Source organism: Rattus norvegicus, chromosome 3 (assembly GCF_036323735.1).
Source record: "Rattus norvegicus strain BN/NHsdMcwi chromosome 3, GRCr8, whole genome shotgun sequence".
Lineage (NCBI taxonomy): Eukaryota > Metazoa > Chordata > Mammalia > Rodentia > Muridae > Rattus > Rattus norvegicus.
The window spans coordinates 164,832,272-164,854,978 of NC_086021.1; the positions used below are offsets into that span (position 1 = coordinate 164,832,272).

At 46.7% G+C, this 22,707-nt stretch overlaps 1 protein-coding gene and 1 long non-coding RNA gene across 5 annotated transcripts in view; one reads left to right on the forward strand and one right to left on the reverse strand.

Moving 5' to 3' along the window:
- The window catches only part of Uqcc1 (ubiquinol-cytochrome c reductase complex assembly factor 1), a 92,495-nt gene that overhangs the window by 18,874 nt on the left and 50,914 nt on the right, over nt 1-22,707 (reverse strand). The window lies entirely within an intron of this gene.
- On the forward strand, nt 486-2,558 carry LOC134486190 (uncharacterized). The gene is made up of 2 exons (XR_010065003.1): nt 486-1,967; nt 2,020-2,558. It is a non-coding gene; the product is annotated as an uncharacterized LOC134486190 (long non-coding RNA).

Sequence of the window (22,707 nt, forward strand, 5' to 3'; positions counted from 1 at the left end):
ACTGTCACAAGGACAAGATAAGATTTGACAAGGTCAAAGCAGAGTCATTTGCAAACATAAACAAGTAACAGATAGAAGGAAGGTTTGGCTAAGCAGAGAGCAGAGTCTAGAGCAAATCTCCAATCATAAAATAGGAAGCCGGACATGTGAGGAGGCTAGTGGTATGGGCTTGTGATGTAGGAAGCTGAGGCAGGAGGCTCACAAATTCAAGTGAGTTCAGGGCCAGCCTAAGCATCTTTACTGTCTGCAAATAAAACACAGGCTAGGGCTGTAGCTTACTGGGGCCCTGGGTTCAATACCCAGCACCACAAAAACAAAACCCCAAATAAACCCAAACCCCTTACCAAAAGGTGACCAACTGTCACTGTCACTTGCCTGGACGTGTAGTCACCTAGGAGTTTCTAGGTGAGTTAAACTAAAGAGAGAAGACCCTTCCTGGGCATGCATGTATGTATGGTGCATGCCTGCATGCTTGTATGGTGTGTGCATGGGTGTTACCATGGGCTGCAGTCCAGCACTGAATGAAGTGGACAAAGCAAGCTGAGCACTGTGGCCCGTCACCCCTCCTTCCTGACGGCAGACGCACACTCGTCAGCCATCTGGTTCCGGCCGCCAGGCCTTGCCCACTTTCTTTACTACGTTGCTTTTGTTGGGTGCCATCACAAAAGTAACTAACGTACTCCCAAAACCCAGAAATGTGACAAGATAACCATAATCAGATATATTTGTAAAAAGGACTTCATATAAAAGTTAAGAATGTACTAATAGAGGCCCGAGAGGTGGCGCAGTGGCTAAGAGCACTGGCTGCTCTTTCGGAGGACCTGAACTGGATTCCCAGCTCCCAACTGTGTAAGTCCAATCCCAGGGGATCCGACACTCCCCTTCGGCCTCCACAAGCACTCATACACATGCGGGCAAAATACCCACAAACATGAAATAATAGTAAAGTTGTTGTTGTTGTTGTTGTTGTTGTTATTATTATTATTATTTAGCTTACTATACTTAACAGTGAATTTTATAGAAAAAAGCAGAGAGACGTCACTGTAGAACCGATAGAGTTACAAAAGTTGAAGCTGACAACTGGCAAGGTCACTCACTAATACGTGACCAGAAGAATCATTCAGAGTTACCTTGCGGATTGGCTGGGATGCTTCCCTCATCAAACTCAAAGGACCCAACGATTCATTTCTTCCAGTCCTAACAATGACTTTTTCTCCTCCTCTCTTTGCATTTCCCGAGGTCAAGGATCAACTTGCTTTCAAAGTAAACTGAAACACTGCGGATCCTAAAACCCTGGCCTCTCCTCGGAGATGGGCACATAGTCCTCGCTGGTTCATTCGTCTCTCTCTAGGCTTTGTGTGTTTTTATAGGCAGGGTTTCTCTGTGTATCTCCGGCTGTCCAGGAATTCGCTCTGCAGATCTGGCAGGCCCCAAATTCACAGAGATCCCCCTGCCTCTGGGATTAAAGATGTGCATCTGCATCGTCACCGCTGTCAAATCCTTGTTTCTAACCACAGTGATAAAACTCTGCAGTTCAGGGACCCTGAGGTTATACGGAGCCTTTCCTTCCTGTGGCCTGTAGTTAAAGCTCCCTTCCCACCTTGTGAGCCTTAGTTACCTCCCAGGGTATTTGCTTAGATACAGACTGCTTATTATCAGTCCATGGTCCATCATTCATCATCACCACATTAAAACCAGATGTCCTCACCTTACAGAGCAGGTGTCCCCCACTGTCCTTATAGAAGTGCCCCCACTGTCCTTATAGAGGAGGTGTCCCTCACTGTCCTTTTTTTTCTTTTTCTTTTTTTTTCTTTTTTTCTAGAGCTGGGGTTCGAACCCAGGGCCTTGCGCTTGGTAGGCAAGCGCTCTACCACTGAGCTAAATCCCCAATCCCCCTCACTGTCCTTATAGAGGAGGTGTCCCTCACTGTCCTTATAGAGGAGGTGCCCCTCACTGTCCTTATAGAGGTGTCCCCCCACTATCCTTATAGAGGTGTCCCTCACTGTCCTTATAGAGGAGGTGTCCCCCACTGTCCTTACAGAGCAGGTGTCCCCCACTGTCCTTACAGAGCAGGTGTCCCCCACTGTCCTTATAGAGGTGCCCCCCACTGTCCTTATAGAGGAGGTGTCCCTCAGTGTCCTTTTTTTCTTTTTTCCTTTTTCTTTTTTTCTAGAGCTGGGGTTCGAACCCAGGGCCTTGCGCTTGGTAGGCAAGCGCTCTACCACTGAGCTAAATCCCCAACCCCCTTCACTGTCCTTATAGAGGAGGTGTCCCTCACTGTCCTTATAGAGGAGGTGTCCCCCATTGTCCTTATAGAGGTGCCCCTCACTGTTCTTACAAAGGTGTCCCCCCACTGTCCTTATAGAGGTGCCCCCCACTATCCTTATAGAGGAGGTGTCCCCCACTGTCCTTATAGAGGTGTCTCCACTGTCCTTATAGAGGAGGTGCCCCACTGTCCTCACAAGAAGATCATTGCAATTATTCCCATGGTCTGCAAACACAACTCCATTCTAGACAAGGAGACCCAGGGTCTGTCTTCACACAAGCTATGAAATCCCACGCCTCTCTCAAACAGCGTCTTCACTACAAGTCTCAAAGTCATCTCCCCTGTCACTAGCACTTGCTGGAGAAACAAGAGATCTCTACAGAAACCTGAGGTCCCGAGCAGAGTTTCTGAATGGGGAGAACCCTCACAACAGTCAGCCACTCACACAGGAGACTAGCCTGCTACTCCCCATGGTGCTATAAGGCACCTTTCAGCTCTGCTCTTCAACAGGAGAAATAACGCAAATCTTCCCCGGCAGTGCTCGCTCATTCTTCCGGGCTAAGAAGGGCCTGTGCCCTGCCTGCAGTCACCAGTGCATACGTGTCTTGGTCAGGCTTTTGGTGTTCTGCTGGGAAATACAACATCTGGAAACTGAAAACTTTACTGGGGATCACTACTCCCCCAGTAATCAAGGTCCTGATTACTTGGGCAAGACAATGACCTGAAGTACAAGCAAAAGATAATTCCACTCATCCTGTCAGGATGTCCAGAATCCAAAATACGAAGAAGAGAAAGTAAGCTGGGCCTGTCCTAGAAGAATGTAACCTGGTGCAGCCACCGTGGAGATTAATATTGAATTACAGTGCGACCCAGCGAGTAGACCCACAGACAGCGTGCAAGCACAGACTGGACACACTTCAAACCCACGTCAATTATGGCAATGGCATGGGGGCTTAAGGGCTTCAGAGAAGAGACACCATTCATACCATACTTCAGAATGTACACAGGTTTGTTCAGACAGAAAAGGTGGCTTCCCCAACCCACAGAGAGGAAAACAAGCATAGTGTTTTCAGAGCAAAATAGACCAGGCTAGCCTCGAGCTCAGTGGTCCTCTTGCTTCTGCATCTTGGCGTTTTAAAGGCCTGTGCTACCACACCCAGCATGCTTTTCAAAGCTGTAACAACAACAGCAACAATTTACAGTAGGGGGCTGGTAAGATGGCTCAGAGGGTAAAAGCACTTGCACCAAGTCCAGGAACCCTCACAATGGAAAGAGAGAACTGACTTTCATAAGTCATCTTTGACTTTCTTGCGTGCCATGATTCATGTGGTGTGTGTGTGTGTGTGTGTGTGTGTGTGTGTGTGTGTGTGTGTACACCAAACCTCAAGGTGCACAGAAGCAGAAAAGCAGTTGATCTTGCCTGTAAATGACCCTGAAATCACTGAGGGGCTGTGGAACAGTCCAGGCGAGAGTGAATAGGGGACTCAGTCTATGGAAGCTGAAACAGGAAAAAAAGGAGAACTGAGGAGAAAAAAGTATAGTGGGGTAAAGCGGCCCATGCCCATAATCTGAGCACTTGGGAGGCAGAGAAAGGAATATCTGAAATTCAGAGTTAGTCTCTGAGTTCAAGGCCAGCTTGGGCTACATGAGACCCTGCCTCAAAGTGGGAGGGCCTATGCTGTATCGTGCAGGACCAACAGTATCAAGCTATGATAGGGACAGGGTGAGACCATAATCTGCACATAATCAAACCCCACTGAGGGAAAGCAAAGGGAGAAGAAAGACAAAAGGCAGCCACCAGACAAAACCACACCAATGACTTTCCAACCCGGCAGCACTACGTGTAGACAACTAGTCCTGCAGGGTTTTAGCAATCACTGTGCCCTTAATGTCTTTTATGCTGTGGTAATGGAAAATCTTACTTGGATAAGATGTAATGTGAGCAAAATGTGTATTTAGCTTGAGCCCAGCAGGCGTCTCCAGGGGAGTAGGGGCACAGCATGTGGGTACTGTTTTAGGGGCCTGAACCTCCTTTTTGGTAATGTGCTCACCACAGGGCCATAGGTGCCAGTCATCTAGTCCTCTCTACCCTGCCTGTGGCCTTCAGACTTGACGACTATCAGTGAGAAGATGTGGACACACCTAGGTTTCTAGAGACATTCATAGACTCCTAATTGACTCGGGACTGGGCCTCATGACTGCATTTATGAGTTCAGAAAGCTATAGGCACAACTTAGCTTTCTTAATGAATTTTTTTTTTTTTTATTAAACATGGGCAGAAGAGCACAGTAGAAAACCACAAGATGTTTGTTCCCTATCTTGATTAGCCACATCAAATACGTAAGCCGGATCCTACAGATAAAAGCAGATAATGACTCAGGTCACTCTTAGCTAAGAAAGTCAAGGTAATGGGTGCTGGGGCCAAAACAACACGGAGGGCAAGAGGCCAAGCTGAGGTCATCAGCCCTAGCTGTGCTGACCAGTAGTGCTGCCTTCCTCTTCAGGTAGACAAGTGGGGCTTTCCCCAAGGAAGAGTGACACAATTTAACTGGTGACTCCACCTGGGCCCAGACTAAACAGTAGGACAGACATTTCCATCTGCCACAGGATGTTTCTCTCTCACCACTGTGGTGTCCTTACTGCTCACTGTTTGGAGTTAAATTTTTCCAAGTGACCAACCCAGTGGTAATCTGAGGAAGAGGTCATTCCGCAAAGCAGACGTGAGGAAACAAAAGCTTAGTCAGTACAGGTGACCTGTCCAACTATCATGGCCCAGCTTGTCTGTGAGTGACCAGGTCTCACTGTTCTGTTCAAGAACTCCTTCCTGGGCTCAGGTGATGGTCCTGCCTTCAGCTGCTTCAATTTCGGTACAGTGTTCTTTTAAGGCTCCGAGAGACTTGCCACCCAGATGATAGCGTATAGAACCCCATAGAAGTGTCCTGGGAAGGCTGAACTGAACTACGTGTTCGTGGAAGATCACTCCCGTGAAGAGTGACTGAGGATCATGCTTTGGATGTCCTTAAAATGGAGCTGCCCTGGTCCTGGGAACTGAGTGGCTCCTTAAAGAGTCTTTGTGTTCTCTCTCTTTCTTACTTTACTGTATGATTGCTTTGCCTGCATGTATGTCTGTTCACCAAGTGTGTGCCTGGTTCCCGTGGAGGTCAGAAGAGGCTATCAAATTCTCTGGAACAGGAGTTACTGTAACTGTGAGCCACTGTGTGGTTGCTGGGAATCGAACCCAGGTCTTCTGCAAGAGCAGCCAGTGCTCTTAACCTCTGAGCCATCTCTCCAGCACACTTTTTTATCAAAAAAAAAAAAAAAAAAAAAAAAAAAAAAAGGAAAAGTGTTCTTTAAACAGTATTTTATCCAAAGGAAAAAGAATACCTTGCCTGACCAGAATGCTGTGTCTGGTAGGGAAACCTTTTGCTGTTCCGTATTCAAGACAATGAAGAAATTGCACGTCCCAGCACTGCCTAAAGGGCCTCATCTGTGACGGGTACCTCACTGGACTCTGACAATACTACCATTATGCCAAGAGGCTGGCTACCATTGCTCTCCCCATCTTATGGGTGGAAAACTGAAGCACACGGATTGTGCACCTTGACCTAGGCCACATGGCTAGAGGCGGCATCGGAGCACAGTCTGACTCAGTCACAGCACTGCCAACCACTCTGTGACATGCCTTGGAAAGGAAGTTTCAAACTCAGCCTACCTGCTCACCTGGGGAGGAGGGCTTGCCCTCCCTCCTCGGCCCCACCCTCCCTTCATTCACATTCTGCCTTCCCTAGGGCAGCTTCTCTAGGGAGCTTCCCGCAAAAGCAAAACAGAACAGCAGGTGAGCTCCTATCTTTCTGGTTTTTCTATTTAGTTTGGAACTGGACCCAGGAAGAGATCCATTTATCTTCCTGGCATTACACAGCTTGTAAGCCCTGTAAGGTCACTTTTCCCTGAAATACTTTTAACTAACAGGATTTTGGGGTTAGCACATGGTAAGGAATGAACAAGGGTGCTCCTTCAATAAATGAACGAAACAACTTGGTGTGGGGGGGTTGAGACAGGGTCTCATAAACAGACTGTTCTGAACTTCAATATACAGTGGAGAATGACTTGGAATTCCTGTCCCTCTATCCTCCCTCTCCCAAGTGATGGAGTTAGAGGCTTGCCCAGCTGCAAGGGAGAATCCTCAGTCAGGTCACATGAATAATGGACGCAGCCTGGCGGGGCGGCAGCAAGCAGGGAGCCTTGGCTCTTCCAGAGGGCAGTGACAGGCGTCTCCCAAGTGCTCTCCACCTTATTTTCAGGTCTGCTTTCTTGTTTGGTCTCATCTTGTCTCGTCTCGTCTTGTGTTGGGGGTGGGGTCTCTTGCTTACTGACTGGCTACACCAGCAGCCAGCAGACCTCAGAGAGCCTCTGCCTCTTCCTTCCTGCCATCAGGATTGCAGAGACTTAATGATGTTTCTGGCTTTTTATGTGGATGCTGGGGCTAGAAATTTGTGTGACAAGCCCTTTACTGACTGACCCATCCTCCCAGACCAATGAATGCTTCACAGTGGGACAGGCATCTGGAACCGAGAGGGAAGAAGTGTGAGACGCCAAAGCCTCACACGCACCACAGGCCCCTACATGTACCCAGCTGGGTGAGACAGCCAGGCCAGCCCTCCTTTCTCTAGAGAGAGGCTCCTTTTGGCAAACCACTCGCTTTGGGACCTAAAGCGAGGAAGACAACAGAAAACTCCTGTCCCTAAAAGAGAAAGCAGAAAGCTATGCCAAAGACAATGGCTCGCCTGAAATCCAAAGGACCTTACTTAGCAGAGGGTACAGGAGAGCCTTGAACAGGAGAGGAGTGGGCACACATGGAAAGCCACCCAACACTCAGGGGGAATCATCTTTTATCCCCTGCCCCAGCCACTCACAAGTACACGGCCCAGAAAATGAGCAACTGATAGTTTACCCCTTTTTATTTTTCTGATAGAAGTGTCTCTCCTTGGAGCAGGCAGGGGTCAAAAGTCCAACACCAAAACTATATATCTTTATAAGTCATGAGCAAAAAAGGCATTACAGCAGACAGTTATTAAAAAAAAAAGAAAGCCACAGTGACCAGCCGAGTAGGAGGTGTTAGAAAACTCACTCCAAATAATTTATTCACCGAGAACCACAAAGGGCTTTCCCAAGAACAGCAAAAACACCATTAATTTCCCTAGGACCCTCCCTTTCAAAGGGCTCCAAACACCACACATTTCATATTAAATTGTCCTTAAAGGCCTCAAAATAAGGGCCTATGCTTTCCCTAAGTACAAACGTAGAAACTAAAGCACATGTACCCACCATGGTTGGCCCAACCAATGCTAAGGGACTGAGCTGAGTGCCGGCTGTGCCTGATTCAGGCCTCCTGGTAGAGGGCCACAAACACCAAAAACACCACCTCCATCCCTCACAAGGATGAAAAACAGGATCTCTATTCTCCAGAGCATTGGACTCAGCAGTGCACCTAAGTTTATGTTTAGGTGAAATGCTTTTGAAAAGAAAGGCCTTACACAGCCTCAAGAGTTCCCATTCACCAGTGCCTCAAATCCTGAAGCACTGAACCTGTACTAAGTGGTACTGTTCAGTCACCCAACACCGTGCGACTAACAGAAGAAGGGGTGAAGGCAAGAAGAAGTAAAGAGATTTGCCAAGGGTCCTAAAGCCAGATGGGGCAGTGACATAGTTAGGTCCTTCTGGCTGCAAGTCAAGGAGCTTCAAGGTGACTGCCTTGGGAGCTGGAAGCTGGTCTCCCACACACACACTCCTGCTGGGGAAGGGCCCTCTGTCGGGGACCCCTAAGAAGGGCACTGCATAGTAACAGCACCCAGAACTTGCCTCACAGCTGTATACTCTATTTTGCAAACTGTAGAAACCAAGAAAGAAAATGCTGGGCTTAGAGGGAAGAGAGTGGCAGGCCACAGTCCCCAGGCCAGAGAGACTACTGAAAACCAAGGTCAGTCATGGGGACTGCCTGAACCCTAATAAAAGCCAGGGAGACAGTTGGAGGAAGGAGAAAGGCTCCCATATTGTAAGAGCAAAGTTGAACCTTGAGCTAAGGAAGCCTAGGTGCCTAGCCTCCAGATTGGCACCTTCTTCTTCAATTCAACCACAAATGTCCTTCTGTAACTGTTTTAAAATACTGATCTCAACCAAACAGAATAGGAACTTTGGTGGAACCAGCCCCTATGTACACCAGCAGCTGGTTATGTGATCTTAGGATGGATTATTCATGTTGCCGTCCACACACACGATTCATTTACTTACTTTATAGTATTAGTACCTAGATTGTACCTACTTCCAAAAGAGGTTCAACGTAACCTAAAAATATATACGATGTCTACAAGGACAGAGGTTTTGAACTGCTCAGAACTGGCCAGTGTCTCTAGAGTGGGCACAGGCAGATGCTCTGCTCTTCTGCCTTAGCTCTCGCATCGGATGCAAATCATGGTGCCTTCAAGGCTCCCTGCACTCAGCTGTAGGGATAAATGAGGTGACAAGGTCTGCAAGCCATCGGCAAACCATCTGGCTCCTACATAGTATACCTCTAACTAAAACAAAAGCCAAAGAGGCGAGAAAGAGCGTGGGTGAGAGCAGGGGCCAGTGACCAGTCCTGCCAAAGCGTCTAAATAAGGGAAGCTCGGTGCTGACTGGGGTCACAGCGCAAGGGAGGCTGGGCTGTCCCAGCGACTGTCACAGCGACTGTCACAGCGTTCTCATGTTAGTGAAGGAAGCCGGTAAGGTCCTGTAAGCAGGGCTTCCTTCCAGGTACTGTACCCTCGAGTAAATGCAAATGTGTATTTTTACACACACACACACAAACACACACACAAACACACACACACACACACACACACACACACACACACACACACACACACACGCCATTTCTCTCGCCAGCAGGAAGAGGGTGAATGGTTCTCCAGGGCCCGGCTGCCCCTCAGACACCACACAGCTGTAGCCTCCAGTGAGGTACTGCAAGAGTTAAAACATTTTTGTGCCAATATTTTAAGAGTGCAGAAGGTTCCAAATTACATGTAAAATAAACAATGCCAGACTGTGAAAACTCTTGGCTGCAACGTTCTCTGATGTTAACAAGAGTTTCTTTATTACTGTAACCTTTCAGAAGTGAATAAAAATTATTTCTCTGCCCTAGTTTTGCCCTCCAGTAAAAGTGAAGCGAACAGTGAACGTGGAAAGAGCTGCACAATGACCTCTCCTGAAGGCTGGGGGCTGGGAAGGCGCCGCCGAAAACAAAGCCTTCCACATATATCCCTTTCTTAAAGAATAAAAAAAAAAAAAGGCATTTATTTATTTATTTATTTTTTTTTTTTGGTTCTTTTTTTCGGAGCTGGGGACCGAACCCAGGGCCTTGCGCTTCCTAGGCAAACGCTCTACCACTGAGCTAAATCCCCAACTCCAAGGCATTTATTTTTTGAGGGTGTGCATGCATGTGTGGAGGTCAGATGTGAGCTTACAGGAGTGGGTTCTCTCCTTCCACCATGTGGGGCCTGGGATAGAGTTCAGGTCATTAAGCCTGGTGGCTAGTGCCTTAAAAATGCTCTAAGTCTGAGGCCAACCTGGTCTACATAGAGAGTTCTAGGTCAACCAGGGCTACAGAAAGAGACAAACAAAAGAACCCAAAACAAGGAAGAGGGTTTGTGTGTGGCCAGTTTCCAGGACGAAATTTAGCCTTTTGCTGACTCTAATACATCTGTAGTGATCGGGCATGCAGAGGGACAGAGGATCAAAGTGGAACCTTACAGGGAACCTGCTGTCACCAGCACGGGAAAAGGAACAAGGCCCGCAAAGGAAGTCCCTGCCCTTGCACGTCACTCTGTAACACTTACCCAGAAAGCCATCTCAAATGTCATCTGCCCTGAGCTCTTCTCCTCTGGGATTCAGTCATTTAAACACTGGCATTTCTCAATATTATAATTTTGTTTATGTTTGCCCTCTGCTAGACTAAGAAGTCTTAGTCATCCTTGTATCTCTAGTGTTTAACATAGTAGCTGGAAGCTAGCAGGTCATGATAAAATAGACAGATAGACAGATAGCTAGCTAGACAGACAGACAGATACAGATAAACAGACAGATAAAATTTTGTGCCCGATGAACTGCTTCTATTAGAAAAAAGCAAGAATACAAGCAGCTCTGGAGCTTAATACAAGGCCAGCTTTTTAGTCCTCTCGCTGCAGAATGTTGAGTCTGGAAACGTATGTGAAGAGTCTCTAACTCGCTTCTCAGAGACTTGGCTTCATCGAGCTGCACCCAGACAGTGACCAGTCTGCCTAAGACTTCGTCCTTTACACCACCCCCAAACCACCCTTTCATTAGCCTGAAATGGTAGTAATAGTTCATTTGCTGGTAGGATGAGGAATGTGATTAGACTGCATATTGTAAGAATGTTATTTCAAGACAAACAAGCGAGGGTTGTGTGGCTCAAAAGTCAGAAATGTGTGTGTACCGCTCTCGAAGAGGACCCAAGTTTGAGTCTCAGAACCCAGGTTTAGCGGCTGACACCCATCTGTAACTCCAGCTCCGGGGGTGGGGGTGGGGTGATCTGGCGCACTCTTCTGTCCTCTTTTTGGTACTGCACTCAAGTGCACATACGCACAGACACATAATTAAAAACAAAAAATGGGGTTGGGGATTTAGCTCAGTGGTAGAGCGCTTGCCTAGCAAGCACAAGGCCCTGGGTTCGGTCCCCAGCTCCGAAAAAAAAAAAAAGGAAAAAAAAGAAAAAAAAGAAAAACAAAAAAATAATCTATAAACAAACTATGGACATAATGCTAGGAATTAGAACCACCTGAGATAACAACATTGTTTCCCATTAAAGCTAGAAGACAGTCATCACTGACCCAGTGAATCCCAAGAGAACAGAAACATGTTCAGACAAAAACTTGAGCCAATTGTCCAGTGTATAATACAATGTGATCAGACTATTCATAAAGAGAAATACTGTAGCAAAGCAAGCTACAACACAAGCAGACCTCAAAGAGTCAAACACCCAAGGCTGCATATGACATTACTTTGCTGATTCTGAGATGAAAGGTTAGGAACAGGCAATCCCATAGAGACGGCAAGAGGGCTAGGGAAATGGAGAAGGGAATGAGGGTTATGAGCACAGGGCTTCTTTCTGAGGTGATGGGGGAGTGACTTGTGAGAGTCAGTTCTCTTCCACCATGTATGTTCCTGGGGTCAAACCTCAAGTCATCAGGCTTAGTGGCTGAGCCATTTCATCAGCCCCAAAACACATTTAAAATGTTGAATGAAAGAAAAATTATGTATCCACTTTTGTTTGAGGGAAAAAACGGAATTTTTCCTTGTAGGAACTAACAGTCTAATGGGAGGAGCCAGGAGCAATGAACCGAGATGTTCAGGACTAGTGCTTCAGTGCCACGAGACATGAGTTCTAGAAGTCAGAGGAAGAAGTTAAGTGATAGCAGTTGTCTTGATGCCAACACTTGAACTGTGGCTTTCAACATTGACCTTATTCAGCAGGACAGAACAGTGATCAGGGCAGGGCTGGTGTGAAGGTGGGGGTGGGGGTGGGGGTGGAGGTGGGTGGGTAGCACCTCGGAGGCTGAGGGGGACCTTGGAGACTGAGTGTGGTAAGTTTTGGGGTTTCTGTGCATACTTGGTTAAGTTACCTACACTGAAGGGATGATCTCTTTTATACTGTGTGGAACCGTCCCTGTCAATCAAAAGCTGATGGCCTATAAAAAGGCAGGAAATAGAAGGTGGGAGTTCCAGTAGAGAGACTAGAACTCTGGGGGATAGTCAAGCACGGGAAGATTCCCTGCCCATACTCAGAGGAAGTCAGACGTATGAAAATGAAGAGAGGGAACTAGCCCTATGGCAGACATAGAATAGTATAAATGGGTTAATATAAGTTACAAGCTAGTTGGGAAACCAACCTAACTTATGGTCTCGCCATTTATTAAATGAATAAGCCTCCCAGACGTTATTTGGGAACCAGGGCACAGGAAGAGCCCACAGTTACGCTACATGAAAAAGTCTTCTGGAAGACGCCTGCATCCTTACTCCTGGAAATGGCCTTCATATGAAAACAGATAAATGTATAGACATGATCAAGACTTTTAAGATATGGAAATCAATCTGGAAGGGCCCTAAGTGCATCCCATACATCCTAAAAGAGAGGCTGAGGGAGATTGAATCAGAGAGGAGAGGAGACGCAGCCAGAAGTCTAGGTATGCTGGCAGCCACCAGAGGCTAGCAGGGTAAGGAGTAGACTCTTCCCTAGAGTCACCAGAGGACACCTGCATCCAGAGAAATTAATTCTTTTTTTGGCCTCTAGGTCCCAGAGTCTAGGACTATGGGAGGATACATTTCTGTTGTTTCAGGCTACCAAGTGTGTGATAGTAAAAGCTATAACTGCTACTGGAAACGAATATACTGGTCTCCCTGGTTTCTGGCTTCCTCATCTGTAATGTGAGAGTAGAGTGTAGTCTCACAGATAGACAGTTATAAGATAGTAAAAGCCACAGTTCTCGTAAAGTACACAGTAAAGAGAAAGCAGTGAGTGAATGTAGCTGTCACCACTGCACCCAACCCATTCGTGCATGCCCACACCCTATCCCAGCAAGCAAGGAGAGCACTGAGAACTGACGCCCAGACAGCCTGGGTTCCCCAGTCAGTTTCTGGTTGTACTTATTTCTCTGTCTCTCCGTTAGGTAAAGGGTCAGACTAGAAACAGTGGTTCTGAAACAGACGAGTTTGTTTTAAAATTTGTTTTATGTTGTTTTTCTATTATTGTGACAAAACAGCGATAGGTATAGGATTTGGGCTTATGGTTCCAGAGGAAGAGAGTCCATGATGGGGGTGGGGTGGCAGGAGGCAGTCATAGGCTGGAGTAACAAACAAGCTGAGGACTCACATCCTGAACTGCAAAGAGGAAGCAGAGGGAGCAAACCTAGGAGGGCAGGAGGCTTCCTCCAACAAGGCCACACCTCCTAAACCTACCCAAAAAGTGCCACCAACCAGGGACCAAGTGTTCAAGCATCTGAAGTTCCCACGGAGGACACTCTCATAGTTTCCCATCCAGCTGATGCTTAGCAAATCCCCAAGTGATGCCGAGGCTTCAGGTATGCGAACAAAAATCTGGGACTCCGACCAGTCAGCTCACGACTCCTTTTTAGGTCAGAGTTTAAGATTCCCAGCAACATCTGGTGGGAGTGTAGCACCCAAACACAGGCCTTGGGACAATCTTCTTTTCCTGAGGCAGGGTCTGAAGGGGTGAGCATGAGGTATGTGGTACAGACTGGTTTTTAACTTTTCAACTGCGCAGGACAAGAAATCTGACACACAGTTGGGAACAGGAGGAGGTGGTCCTCTTATCCGGCAAGCTGGCCCCATTTTAATTTATCTCAATTCCGCCTTTCTGCCTCTCCACCAGACCCCTCCCCCTCGTGCCCTCCTCTAGAAACACATCTAGGTGTCTCCTGAATTCATTTATTGGCTTTGCCATGGGCAGCATAATACTGCCTTTGTTGGTCTCCTGGCCCAGCCTCTCGAGCCCGTGTTCAGCCTTCCTGTTCTGTTCCTCTTAAAAAAACATAACCGAGAAGTCTCTGAAAAATAATTGTAAGATCAACTGAGGCAAATTCCCACGACGTGGAGACATCGAGCTCTAACTGCTGGGAGACAACAAAGGCACAGCTCGAGGAGCTGGGCCACGTGCACCTGTCTCTTCTCCCTCAACCTCTGGTAGTTCTGGGTAGGAACGCCCTGCCTACTGGATTCGACATTCCTCATCAACCGGGATTCAGGCATTTCCAGATTTGAGGACAGCCACCCTCTTGGTGTTTGGTAACAAGACAGATGAGGGGGTGGGATCTCAGGGATGCTATGGGAACAGTGGGCAGAGGAATGTCACTGCCGTGGTCCCCATGCTAGCTGTATGATCCAGGGTAAGACACTGATTGTTGAACCTTCGTTTCCTTGACACAGAACTGGGAAGGGCCTGATCCTCGTCAGTGGTATTTAAACAGCAATGTGCACAATCTTGGTGGATTGAAAAATCAAAGTTAAAAAAAACCTCCCAGGCCTTCCCTCCCCAGGCTAACAGTCTGAGGCTCATTTTCCTTATAAAGCAGATTGGAAGCATAACCACAGAAAGCCATGAGGCAGGGCGGGGAGAGAATAATGAGCCTTTTGTTGTGATGAGGGCATTAAGGAGACGAGCCCCAGAAAGCAAATCCAGGAGTGATCAGAGAAGACTGTCAGTCAGAAGATAATGATACAACCCAGTACCTATGCTCCCGAACAAGAGTGTGCACTGAGGACCGGGACACCCTGCTGCCCAGAACACCAGGGACACCAGGATCCTTAGTTTGTGTAATTTGAGTTAAATCAATTGTATAAATCAATTATGGCTCAAAAATTTATTACAGAGGCGCTAGAGAGATGGCTTAGCAGATTAAGACCACTGGCTGCTCTTGCAGAGGACTTGGGTTCAATTCCCAACACCACGCAAAGGCTCACCACCATCTGCAACTCCAAGTCCAGGTCTTCTGGCCTACTGAGGCACACATATGGTGTATGGCCATATGTACAGGTAAAATACATGCAAAATAAAAAACTTTAAATCTAATTTTTTCTTTTTAAAAAGACTTATTTATTTTTATTTATATGAATACCTTGTAGCTGTCTTCAGACATCAGAAGAGTGCAAGGGATCCTGCTACAGATGGTTGTGAGCCACCATGCAGTTGCTGGGAACTGAACTCGAGACCTCTGACGGAGCAGCCAGCGATCTCAAGTGCTGAACCAGCACTCCAGCCCCCTAAATCTAATTTTTAAAAAATCTGTACAGAGGCCAGGAGATGGCTCAGTCAGTAAAAAGCTTGACTTCAAGCAAAAGGAACTGAGTTCAAATCCCCAGGACCTATATTTAACATTTTAGGTTTAAACACCTGCCCCCCTATTTTTTTTGGTTAAAATATTTGATAAACCGCAGATAACAAAACATTCTAGGGGGTCTAGGAGGGGGAAATGATGTAATTGTATTTTCATTTTTAAAAACTGCAAATAAAATATTAAAAGATTTTAATATTTTAGAAACATCTAAACAGTTCAATGTCTTATTTAAAAAGGAAAAAAAAAAGATAGCAGTCAGAAGCAGAGGCAGGAGACTCTCCATGAGTTTGAAGCTGGCCTGGTCTACATAGCAAGTTCCAAGACAGCCTAGGCTACATAGTGAGAGTCTGGAGAGAGAGGGTGGGGGGAGAGGGCAGAGACAGAGACACAGAGAGACAGAGACAGACAGAGAGAGAGAAAGAAGGAGGAGGAAGAGGAGGAAGAGGAAGAGGAAGAAGAGGAAGAGAAGGAGGATGAGGAGGACCACGTTGGTTTATGAACCTACCAAAGGTTCTATGCACACTTGCAATGTTGTCCCCTATGTAGTAAAAGCACTTAGATCTCTGGCATGAGAGGGACATGATCAGATGCAGGAAGAAGACTGAGGAAGAAGGCCTCACATGGCAGGGGGCTGCCAGGATTGTGAATAGCCAAGAATTCCTTCAGAAGTGACTTGCAATAAAGCAAGATGATGCAGGCCCGACGTGAGGCAATGGGGCCACTGAGAATCCAGTGGAGACAGGTGAAGCACGCACCGGCAAGGCGAGCAGAGGCAGAGGAGGCAGGACTCAAGGATGACTAAGAATTCAGCTTAGGAGGCTCAACTAACGGTGGTGACATCAGAAGGGAGACAGGAAGGATGTCTCATGGGGCTGTTTGTCCTTTGACTCCTGACTGTGAGACTTATTTGGAAGAAGCATTGGCAACCCCTGAAAGGTGAGCTGGAAAATGACTCTGGCTGGCTATATCTGTCACTCCCACATCCCTGCACTCACCTCTCACCCTGTTATGACTATGAACAGGGGACAACAAATGAAACCAGGCAAAGGAAACAAGGACTGGAGGGGAAGCCTGGTCCCTTGAAAGGAGAGCTGAGCTAGGAGCAGTCAGTGTAGGAGTACTAAAGGAGAGTTGTTTGTGGGGTGTGAGCTTGTGGCGTACACACGCACACATGCATCATGTCCTCGATGTGGAAGTAAGAACCACTGTGGGAGATGCATTTCTCCATCCACCTTGTGGGCCCTGGGGTTAGAACTCCAATTGTCTGCCTTGGCACAAAGCACCCTTACTTGCTAAGCCACCTAACTTCTTGCTGGCCTCTAGCAAGGGCTCTGAAAAATAGAATGAGGTCACTGTTCCTTTATAGAAATACTATCAAGTAGGGCATCCAACTAAAGAAATGCAGTTTGAAAGAAACTTATTGCTATGAATTGAAAATAACAAAAAGATCAAGTTCATTTTTTTACCCACTTGGTAGAGCTCAGGAACCCCACAGTCTGTAACTGAAGGTTGGAATGGCACTACAGATAAATGACCAAGTGTACTGGGAATTCCATGCTGAAATTCATTTTCAACAAGGAAAGACTTATCAATCTTCTCTCAAGGTCTTCTGGCAAAATGAAGTGGATCCAGGAGAGCCTGGTAGCACAAGCTCCCCAAGAGGCTGAGGCATGAGGATCAAAGTTCAAGGTCTAACTGAGCTGTAGAAGTTCAAGGCCAACCTGGGTAACTTAGTAAGACCCTGTTCTAAAAACAAAGAGCAAAAAGGAAGGCTGAGGCCCTAGACCAATGACAGACTCCCCAAGCATGCCCAGTGAGGCCCTAGACCAATGACAGACTCCTTGAGCATGCTCAGTGAGGCCCTAGACCAATGACAGACTTCCTGAGCATGCTCAGTGAGGCCCTAGACCAATGACAGACTCCTTGAGCATGCTCAGTGAGGCCCTAGATCAATGACAGACTCCCTGAGCATGCTCAGTGAGGCCCTAGATCAATGACAGACTCCCCGAGCATGCCCAGTGAGGCCCTAGATCAATGACAGACTCCTTGAGCATGCTCAAGGTACTAGATTGGATCCCTAGTATTGTGGGAGGCTGGGGGTAGGGGGTGTGAACCAGAGAGCCACTCAGAAGGACAAGTGATTGAGCCATCAGACTAGTGATGTTATGGGTCCTGGGCACAGGTGCCAAATTGGTTGGCAAAGTAACTACTTGCTTGAATGCTCCCTTATGAGGTTTTTGGAAACTTACATGGACAAAGAGTGTACCTCCAGGGGTAGGTACCCTCTCTGTGAACTCAGCTCAAATTCATAAGCCAGTCCCCAATGAAAAAGTATGTTGCCTTCTAAGAATTTAGCTTTGGGGCTAGAGAGGGGGCTCAGCAGTTTAAAAGTGACCCCGCTATTCCAAAGGACCTGAGTTAGGTTCCCAGCACCATCAGGGCTCACAGCCACCTGTTACTGTAGCTTCTGGGGATCTAACACTTTCTTCTGGCCTCTGTGGACACACCTAGAGCACACACACACACACACACAACACACACACACACACACACACACACACACACACACACTTTTAAGATCTAAAAATTTCTCTTTCTTCCAATATTTATTCTAATAACTGAGTGTCCAATTCCAATAGCTTAGGTCACTTAAAAACCTTCCAGGGAGCTAATCTATTTCCGTGGCATCCAGCTCAAAGGGTTATTTGCACACACCATTTATAGTCATGATCATAAAATCCATCTTTAAAGCAGTTCTTATATCTCGACGCCTTTGACACTGAGTTTTAATCCTGACCTTGGGATGCAAAGCACAGTACAGTAAAGAGGAATTTAAGATTTTCCCCTTTATTTTAAGTGCTAGGGATTACACTCAAGTTCCCATGAATGCTAGGTAAGCATTCTACCACTGAGCTCTGTCCCCTGGCCCTCTTCGGAAATCTTTATGGGGAGGAAGAACACGGGGAGAAGGGCTATTTGAAACTTGGAAGACTGGAAGGAGATTTTTCAGAAACTCTAAAGTCTTTGTTAATGTCCAAATCCCACCTTTGAAACATAAAATACCCTATTATAAGCTCAGGTTTAAAAAAACACAAAAACAATCATAGAAAAGCAAATAGAAAAGCACAGAGAATAGAAACATACAAGTTGAAGGTAGGGGGCCGGTAGGATGGCTCAGCAGTGTGTGCCTGCTGCAGAGTCTGACAAAGAAGGCTATGCAAATCATTACTGCACTTGCGGGGAGGGAGAACCAGATTGGTCTCAATCTGGCTCAGGTACTGGGGAGGAAGTGAGGGCCATCTAGATGTACACCCTGACTGAGGAAAAGACACAAGACAGGGACAGCAAGGCACCTGGCTTGGCTGGCAGGGTGGGTGTGTGAATCTCAGAGAGTGCCTAGTCAGTGCCAGGCGTCGTGCAAGAAGCTGCATGTGCTTAAGGTGTGAGAGGCACTGTGGGAAGTGAGTTAGGCATTAGCATAGATCACAGAGTATGACCAGGGAGGAGCATGCAGAACAGCAGATTTGATATGCAAGGCGAATCTTTATGGGGAGGAAGAATAAGTGAGTTAGGCATTAGCATAGATCACAGAGTATGACCAGGGAGGAGCATGCAGAACAGCAGGTTTGATATGCAAGGCGAATCTTTATGGGGAGGAAGAACATGGGGGATGGGCTATTTGAAACTTGGAAGATTGGCAGGAGATTTTCAGAAAATCTAAAGCCTATGTTAATATCCAAATTTGGCAAATCCGAAGGTCCGAAGAGACCAGTTTGTGCCAGGGTTCGCTACCAACTCTTCCCTCTCTATGCTACCCCATCAAGCAGCTCTGCTACAGGATAGGGGGCCCAAAAGCGACAGGAGATTTATTCTTATTCTGGAATTACCCCTGGCAAGAAGTCATCTATCTGAAGTCTTACTGAGGCGACCTGGCTGTAAGGAACCACGATGAGAAGAAATTGTAAGTCCTTAACTATTGCCCGTCCCCACCCCTTCCCCCTTGGCTTGGAAAGCTCAAACCTGCCCATTGTGAGCCGCAAGGTGGAGATGTCTGGCAGAGCGGACCTGACAGGAAGCCGTTTCGCCAGCCTACGGTTACCATTAACACTCTGAGCCACTGCCTTGAGCTAATTCGTGTTTGTTTTTGAAGTTTGGTTGAAATGTCACAAATGGAAAAATGAAGTAAAGCTCCCAGTTAGCCCCAAGACTGGACACACCTGGTGCAAGCCCAGCAAAAGACACTTACTTCATTAGCAGGAGAGGCTGGGTGAAATTTACATCTGAAATCTGCCTGCAGCAAGAGAAAGTGCTGAGGCCAAAGGGCTGTCTGTTTTTACAGCTGTGTCAAGTCCTGGTTCTTACTCCTACCACCACTCAGGAGCGCGGCAAGGGCCCAAGGAAAAATGGTCTCCAACCTCTTCAGCTGCAACTCGGCTCACAAAGGTTTTTAAGAACCAGTTAATGAAATAAAACAAGACCAGATGAGGTGATATAATGAACTTTATTTCCACAGCTAATTTATATGTTTAAATCCCGAATATTGGGTTTTTTTTCCTTTTAAAAAGTCAGAACACTAAATTATTGATGTGATTTTTGTAACCTCAAATTTAGCAGTTGCTTTTTGTACTGGCTTCACCAGTGACATGTGAGTCTGAGCCATGGGCTGTAACAGTTGCGCTTCTTAGAAGCTGATGAAAAGCAAAAATTCCCTCTTGCGTGAAACCAGAACTTGAATACCAAATGAGTTCTTGATAGGAATTCTAGTTTCAAAGGAATTCTTGATGAAAATTTCTGATTCGTCATCAGTTTGCAAGAGGCAATTTTGGCCCTTAAGCTCTGCCACACCCATCCACTAAAAGTAATGGCTTCTAAGAATTCTTTGGCATGAGAAAAACCACCACAACACTGACTGGCTTTATAAGTTTTACTTTTTCTATGGCTTTTCTTACAGAAGTATACCTGGAATGCCAAATGACACAGAAAGATTTGCAAATTACCACCTTTAAATCTGCGTTTTCACAAAGCTGAGAAGAAACTCTGCAGCTGCATAGTTAGTTAGCACTCTGCGCCTGCCTCTGTGTCTGCTGAGCACAGGGAATGCTGTCCGTCGGGGGAGCCCCGGGCCAGACTCTTTTTGTTCCACCTACTGCTTTTCTCAAGTCACAAGTCCCACTGCTGCAGGCTGTGCCCTAACAGACTGACGCCCCTATACCTGCCTTTCTAAAGAAAAGGTACCTGTTTATACCACCAAGGTAGAGGGGAGGGGTCGTGTCAAGTACACTGAAGAGCAGTACTCACCCAAGTCCTCTACATGTCTAGTTTGAAACACTACCTTTCATTTACAGTTTTTGCCAGAGCTTGGGCATTTCTCATCATGACAGTGATGTAGGATCCTATACTAGGGAAATCCCTAACATCTTGCCATCTGAAGTGTGGTTGCCACCTCTCACACCCCTATTAACACAGGCATCACCTGAAAGTTTGTTTTAAAAAAGGAGACACTCTAAACTGGTTGTGATGGTGGATGCCTGCAATTCTAGAACGTGGAAGGTGGAAGCAAAAAGCCCAGACATCCAAGGTCATCCTTGACCATGTAGTGAGTTCAAGGTCAGTCTGGGTTACATGAGATCCTGTGAAAGAACAAGGCAAAGTAGAGGGAAAAGCTCAGACTGGGGATAAGGCTCAGTGGTGTCTAGCATGCTGGGTTCATTTCCAGCACAACATAAACACAAGGCATGACGGGGCACACCTACACTCGCCACATTTGGGAGGTGGAGGTCAGAGGACCCAAAGTTTAAGGCCATCCTGAGGTACACACTAAGTTCAAGGCTAGTCTGGAACATTCTGGAAAAGAAAGACAGAGAGAGGAAGGGAGGAAGAAAGGAAGTGGGGTTGGGGGAGGGAAAGTAGATTCTCTGGCCCTGGTCAGAAACTTTCCAAACCACATTGGTTCTTTATCAAGACCCCAGATAGATTGAGGGGCACTTTACCACCCTGTAGGATGGCACATTCTCTAGAACAGTCCAAATGGGCAAGATAGAGGAAAAAATTAAAGACTCTTGTAGGACAGTATCAGAAAGGAGTGAGTCAAATAACATTTATCTAATAAGGTATCTTAAAATAGAATATATTAACATGGTGGACACTAATCCCAGTAATTGGGAGGCAGATGAAGGTGGATCTCTGTGAATACAAGTCCAACCTGGTCTACATAGCAAGTTCTAGACCAGCCAGGGCTATATAATGAGACCCTGTCTCAAGCAAACAGACCCAACTGAACATACCAAAGGCTGAGGTTTAATTTATGCACTCCTTCAACTCAACTCATCCTATTTATCCATTTGATGTTACCACATAGGCATAAAATAGGTCAGTTCCCTGCTTTCATAAAGTTCACAGTGAGGTAGGAGGGAGATCACACACAAAGCACCACAGGGAAGGCTCCTAGTGTCAACTGCTGTTATATATGGAAGAGAAAATCTGTGGCAGAGGGTGTAATTAAAAGAAATTCCTGTGGTCTAGAAGTCAGCAATTTCTGGATTATTAGGCTATTTGGGATAGGACAGCTGTGGCTCACATGGCCCTGCTGGTCCCACTGCCAGCAGAGTTCAGTCAACAGAGATAAGCAAAACAGGTTCATCTAATGGAAGAGCCTCTAACGCAACGCCTGGCAGTCAGCACGGGCTTTGGCTGGCTGGAGGGTACGACTAGTCATCGTTAGTTGGGTGATCTGAAATGCCAACACTGCCCCAAGTCCAGTGTGCTGCCACAGAAGAGAGCAGTGAGCACCTGAGGACACAGGAAGTCCGGCTGTGTGACCTGCTTGGTCTGCTGACCTCTGTCTGGATGGCAAAGAGCGCCGGCAAGCAGGACAGGGGAGAAAGGAAACAAGGACCAAAGGGAACAGTTATAAAAAGAGCTCAGCAGGGGCCAGAGGCATGGCTCAGTGGTTCTTGAAGAGTATCTGGGTTCGGTTCCCAGCACCCACATGGTGGCTAATAACTATCTGGGTAAGGGGATTAGAGGGACCTAACACCTTCTTCTGACCAGCTTGAGCTCCTGCATACATGTCGGAACACACACACACACACACACACACACACACACACACACACACACTAACAGATCTCATCGAGACTCCAAGGCAGATGATGATGACTGCAGGTTCAACTGATGTTGCCCTTTCTTAGAATGAACAGAAAGGCCATTGCCACGCTGTCTCCCCAGAGTGTCATGCTAATGTCCATAAAGATACTTAAAGGCAAACCTAGGTCTCCTGTGCTCCTACACTGCAGTTCCTTCAAAGACACGAGAAAATCCTCAACCCAGAAGAACCTAGAGGTTTTCCAGGAGGAAACCCATACCTACACGCATGGTATAAGTCCCAAAGGTTGCAATTTTATACGAAGAAAACTGTATGTGGTGCTAACAGACAAAGCAGAGGAGCGTGTGAAAACGGGGCACTGAAAGTCAGCCACGACTGAACAGCCACTCAGCACAGACAGCCTGTGAACAATGATATAACTGAAAAGAGAGCTG